This window comes from Labeo rohita, chromosome 9 (assembly GCF_022985175.1).
Source record: "Labeo rohita strain BAU-BD-2019 chromosome 9, IGBB_LRoh.1.0, whole genome shotgun sequence".
Lineage (NCBI taxonomy): Eukaryota > Metazoa > Chordata > Actinopteri > Cypriniformes > Cyprinidae > Labeo > Labeo rohita.
In genome coordinates, this window is record NC_066877.1 from 19,245,053 (window position 1) to 19,251,486 (window position 6,434).

Genomic DNA, 6,434 nt, shown 5'->3' on the forward strand with positions numbered 1-6,434 from the left:
TTTTGTATTGTATACTTTCGTTGTATTTTTTTTATATACTAGAATTATATTTTTAAGGTGAACTGCTCTTTTAAACAGGTGTGTTTAATCAAGACATCACCAGCGAATCTGATTTGTAGGTGTTATGTTGATAATCCTGCTTTGCATGGTCCTAAATTAGCCGCGTTTCACTGTTATTGTTTTTCCCTCGCCGCCAAGGTGACATCATGCGAATCTGCCGCTGCTTGGATAGTCATGGCAACTGATCTGTTTGCATAAACACATGGGGCTGACTCTCCTCCCCTGCGGTCTTTCGTGTCACTGGGATTCTCACAGATCCTAGCAGCTACAGGGTTGTACCATTACTGCACCCTGCTGCTTCACACACTCACAGGGGAGAGCCTGGCGCCACTCCTGTCTGTACAGCCGGTCCAAATCCCAGAGCGACCCCTACCAGCCGACCCCGGGGCGCTCTTCACCCAACACCCCTCATCGACGACATCCCCCCCCAGCCTCCAGCACTTACATCACAGCCCTCCACCCTCTCATCTGTGACCTGTGATCACACTCGACTTTCTGACATCCTTTTAAGTGTTCTTGCACAGCGGGCGCTTACGGCTGCAAGCTCATAACGCAGTGGAGTCGCTCGCAGCGTAGCATAAATGTTAGCGAGATGAAACAGGAAGGCAAACACAGACTCATTTTTAGTTATGATGAATCCTGCTTGCTCAGTTGTGACAACACAAGCTTACCACGATAAGACGATAGCAAGAGTTGTATTTCATGCACCGCGCGGTGTTTTACGAGTGTGTTAATTTGTCATCACCGATTTCAGATGAGACGCCGGACTCTCTTTTGGTTATAGATCAAACCCCAGTTGGCAGTGCAGCGGTCGCCGACGTGGCAGAGTGCGGGAAGGGGAATCAGAGGAGAAGTAAGAGGTTGCAGCATGAGATCATAGGAGTCACACTGAGGTAGGAATGAAATTATATCACTAGTGGGAATTGTCCCAATTAGGTTGGACTGGAGCCCTGCCACAGAGATGAAAACGTCCACTTGCATTAGACCGGCCCTCTTGTAGACGTCCCGAGATTCTCTCGGCCTGTGTTGTTTTGCCTCATTCAGCCTCACTTCTCTTTCCATCCAGGCCTGTGCACCAAAATGACCCTGACCTTTAACACCTTTGCTCTTGCATGAGAGCACACCTTTTATGTGGCTTTAGATGGAAGAAGCAAGAGGAGGAGATGAGAAATGAAGAGCACGCCGCCGTCCTTCACCATTATTATCGGGTTTTTGGAGGGGGCTCAGCTATGGCACAAAAAAGGTCCTCTTTGAAAAGAAGGTTTTCAGATTCGGACCCCTTGAGAACAGAATGATTAATTTAGCACAAGGAATAATACTTTGGATGATAAAGGGAATACATTTATCTTTTCGCTTTCATCCAGTCGTCTCCGACTGTGTGCAGGAGGGCCCAGGAAACCTTGAGGTATTGCGTAAATTCAATCGCAATTATAAAAAAGGGAGTGCGTGTTTTTTAGAAACTTGTGTTTTTCATTACCTGAATGGGTAGCCAAACATTCCTGCTAAACATCACTGTCTTCTTTTCTTTTACTAGGCTAATGGAATGAATACAAATTCAGTCTGGAAAGTCTCCAAATGGATCCGAAACCGTGAGAGTGCGCTGGAGCATTTCTGGTTTAGCATGTATGGAGTGAGGGGGATTCAGTGCAGCTCTATTGATGTGGCACACTGGGCTGTAATCTCATTAGTATGCTATAAGGCTGACCCGGCGGTGCTCGCCATGCTCACGGCATTATGGGGGAGAGGAGAGTGGGCCACACAGCCCAGCATCACATCCATCCATTTGACACATTTAGAACTCCCTCACACTGTCCCCTCAAACACTCTCCTCCTTTTTCCTTTTATATCAGGCTCTTAATCACATGTTCAGACTGTTAGACTGCTCATCTAGTAGCTTTTTTTGGTATTTGTTCTTTTTTTGCATCTAATCTCACTTTTATCTCTTCGTCTTTTATCCCCCTGCATCGCTATACTTTCTCCATCTTTGTCACTGAAAGCGCGTCTATGAAAGTGTGTTGTCTTTCTCTCCGTCTATCACCTCTCTTCTTTCTCGCGCTTTCTATCTCACACCTTTTATCCTGATCAGTCGCTCTGACTCAATGTTAGTGTGTGAGAATCAAGATAAAAACACAGTAACGCGCTGATGGCGAATTGCCTCGCTATACATACCATGTGGAGGTGTCCGCCTTCTCCATCGCATCATCTCTGTGCCTTATCTCTGCTCTGCCGAGTGTAAATATTTAAAGAAGGCTCCAGGAGCAGTGCTGGTAGCATCTCTGCAGACCGCACGTCCCAACTGCCCACGCTATCCATAGGCGGTATGATGGAGAGCCTAGTGTGCAAATTATAGAATCACTTTGAGGGTGGTCGACTTTCTAAAGGAAATGTTATCGAATATTTTCCATTTAGGTTTGTTTAAACTGGCTTTGGCATTCCTAGAACATTAGCTAACAATCTTAAAGGGATAGTTCACCTCAAAATAAAATTGCTGTTATCATTTACTTAAGTTCCAGTTCGAAACCCGCATGACTGTCTAGTCAGTGAGGTCAAAAACCAAAATTGGACCCCATTGACTTTGACTGTATGGACCAAAAACAGACATTTTTAAAAAATTATTTTTTCATACATTTTTATGTACATTTACTCATTTGGCAGACGCTTTAATCCAAAGCAGGGCTCTACAGTGCGACCATTTCAGTCGAATTTGCGACTGAAAACTACTGTGTCGTGTAGTTTTCAGTCGCAAATTTGACTGAAATGGAAAACATATTTAGGAACACTATGTGCGACTGACCCGCATATTTGTGTTTGGGCTGAGGGGAGCTTCAAAGGTTTCTACGTGTTTTTACAATGTTGAGTAATGTATCACAGATATATCTCACGAATCCTTTCATAAACAAAGTGTAGACCGTGTAAATAAGAGATTCATTGTGCAGTGTAGAGAGCTTTGTTGCGATGAACTAAGATGAGTGATAGTTTGTAATGATTTGTAAGGGAGTTTGTAAATAAGATACTGATGTAATACAACAGTTAAATAAACAAGAAGTTGTTAATATTAAGTGACTCACATTGTCTGCCTATAACACGATTGCCTGATTTAGCTTTATTTCGTTCGTTCTTTATTTCTGCACATCCATGTTCAAACGCAGCAGTGTTTATGAATGAATGTGTTTTTAAACAAATCTACTGAGTCTATGATTCAATTTCCCATTAATAAAAACAGTCACTTGCTTTATTTCTGAATGAATCAGCCGTTCGAAAGAATCAAATGAATGAATGATTCAGTAATTAAATCAGTGACTTGCCAGTAGGTGCTGGCAGTTTTAGTTTCATTTTAAAGTGTCCTTTCAGTTATTTAAATCATTTAATATTTCTCCGTTCTAAATTTTATATTTAAAACATTATCTCAACATGAACATATCACCTTGTAATGGGAAGGCTAATTTTTGATCAGATTTTTTGATTATTGATTAGAAGGTGTGTCTGAAATTTTGACTGTGCTCCTAAATTTTTTAAGTTAGGAGTGCAAGTGCTTCTAAAAAGAAAAGCATAGAGCCCTGCAAAGCGACTTACAGTTGAGGAAAGCACCAAAGATTTATCATAAGATGGCAGTAAACACAAGAAATGTACATTATACAAGTTTTCTTTCATCATTCAAAACAGTAAAAGCTAGGACAGGAAAATATTAAGCAAAAATAAGATTATAGAAAAAGTGAAAAAATAGAGATTTTATTGTATTTTTTTATTAATTATTTTTTAAATTATTTTTTATTTTATATTTATGATTTTTTTTTTTTTTAGGAGTAGGCAGTTAGATGCTCATGGAAGAGAAGAGTTTCCAGGTTTGGAACGACTGGAGGGTGAGTAAATTGAAAAAAAAAAATAAAATAAAAAATAATAATAATAATAATAATAATAATAATATATATATATATATATATATATATATATATATATATATATATATATATATATATATATATATATTATATATATATATTTCTTTTTTTTAATTTAAATGTGTTTGTTTTTCCCTCTGTAATGACAGTATTTATAGTTTTATCACAGTTTAGTCTGATAATAAACCTAACTAGAGGGTGCACAGGCAGCCTGCTGTTGCTATGGTTACCTCAGGCGAACACGAAATCTTCAACTTTTGTGTTTGTTGATAAGTTAGAAAACCATGTTTAAGCATGTATTTGTATAAAGACCCTCCTCCAATCTTTTTGTTTTTACTGCCTTTGGGGGTCCGTGCTTTAATTAGCAGGGTCAGACCTCATAATTTGCGCCCATGGAGAGCCCTAGTCTTGCCGTCATCATCGTGTTATAGGCAGGGCAAATGAGGTGGGATTTAGGCTGTTCATAGCGGTCATAACCACATCCCCCTGCCCCTTCATTTCTCCGCTGTTACCGATGAGGACCGCGCTGAGCCTCAAGATATGAAACCTGACACTTGCCTCAAATACACACATAAACATTCTTTAAAGCAATATAGTGCTCATCCAGCCTACAGCCCACTGATATTACATCCCCAGCCCCCCTGCGCTTGTGATTTTATTAATAATAGAGAAGAGGCAATATATCCTTCTGCTGTGGAAGGTATATGAGGTTAAGCATATTCTCTTGCTAATTCTACGTTGAGATTTTAATAAAGAAAAGATGCATAAGCCAGTGTCATAGAGGCACTGCAGTGCAAATAGCACACAGGGAGGCACGTTTGGCTGAATAGTGATAATAATGGTGGCTGTTACGACTGGTATTTACACTGAATTAAAATGAATGGCTAATGTCCTGGGAATGTGCAAGCATTAAATGTATGCTCACCACTTTGTGTTAGAGAACCTCTTAAAACTCTCCTCAGAGATGCATTTGAGTTCGAACATTTTCAATTTTCTTATGTAAGGTGGTGTCAATATGGAAGGTAGATGTGTGGTGACTAGTAGCTCAGCAGCTTTCAAAATAGCTTGTTAACGGAGCAGCTACACTATTTTGTGGTGTTGCACACATACAAACAAACACGCTTTTCTAAATAGTTAGTTGTTTTTCTGTATTATATTTTTTTGGTAGATTCGTTTGTTTATCACTTACAGATTCTGTTTATTGTATAATGGCATTTTAGGGCCTAAATTCAGTTTTACTAGTCTTGTTGTATTTATATGTTTATTTCTCATTACAACTGACATTTTTTAGTCTCAGATATATTGCTATGATTGTAAAAAAAAAAAAAAAAAAAATGTATGCATTGTGCATATGCATTGTTAAGAACTTCATTTGGACAAATATTGAGGCGATTTTTTTTTTATTATTTATTTATTTTTTTTTGCACCCTCAGATTCCAGATTTTCAAACAGTTGTATCTTGGCCAAATAGCGCTTAGTCTAGCAGACGTATGAGGTGTATTCGACTTAAAACGGCGCTGAGCAGACCGATCGGTGAATGGAAACTTTGTTATACATCGATCAGTATGCGCAGCAACGTTTCAAGTCGAACACACCTATTGTTTGGGGTGTTCTATCACGAAATATGTCATTCAATCTGACCTGTCAGGTTGTGATCCCATCACTATGCTTTTAGGTTCGGTATCATTTTGTTCACTGTCAAAAATGCCAGTGTGAATGCTAAGCAGACCAGGATCAAGTGTATCATTTTCCTTTTTGGTCCAGACCAGATGAACCAAATGAATCTAACTACAAGTGTGAACACACTCTGAAAGACGCAGCCGAATATATTGGATCTCTATTGGATATATTGGATCCAGTAATGTCGCACCACACAAGTGTGAGTAACTGTTTTTATTACCTGGTCACTATTGCTCTGTCTGTTATTACAGATCGTATGATATGTACTGATAGTTTAAGTGTTTTTGACCTGAAGGATGTAGGCTGTCAAACATACACAACTGTTAGCCAATCATAGCAGTGGGTGTTTACTTCCAAGTCTACAGTCTGTCACATCTATTCAAACAGTGTTTCAATGAGGGGGGTCAAAAAAGGACAGAAAATAGCCTATTACTTCAAAATCATTTTTTTTTTATGTAAAATCTTGACAACATTATAAGTGGACCTCAAAGAACAGCACAAAATAATAAAAAGGGCAGTTCATGACCCTTTCAAAGACATTTTCCTCATAAAGACAAAATTCACCCTTTCTGTCAAAACAAAATTTCCCACCCTCACGCTGTTCAAAAAAACTTTTCGTCGTCCGCACAGTGAAAATGATTAGGGTCCAAAAAACACTGGACAACACTGACTTTATTTTCATTGGATTAATACGTTTAAAATAGCACCTTTAAAATAGCTTCCTTTGTGTTCTGCCGTAGAAGAAAGTCAAAGAGGTGATAATTTTCATTTTGGGGTGAACTAATAGGTTCCTTT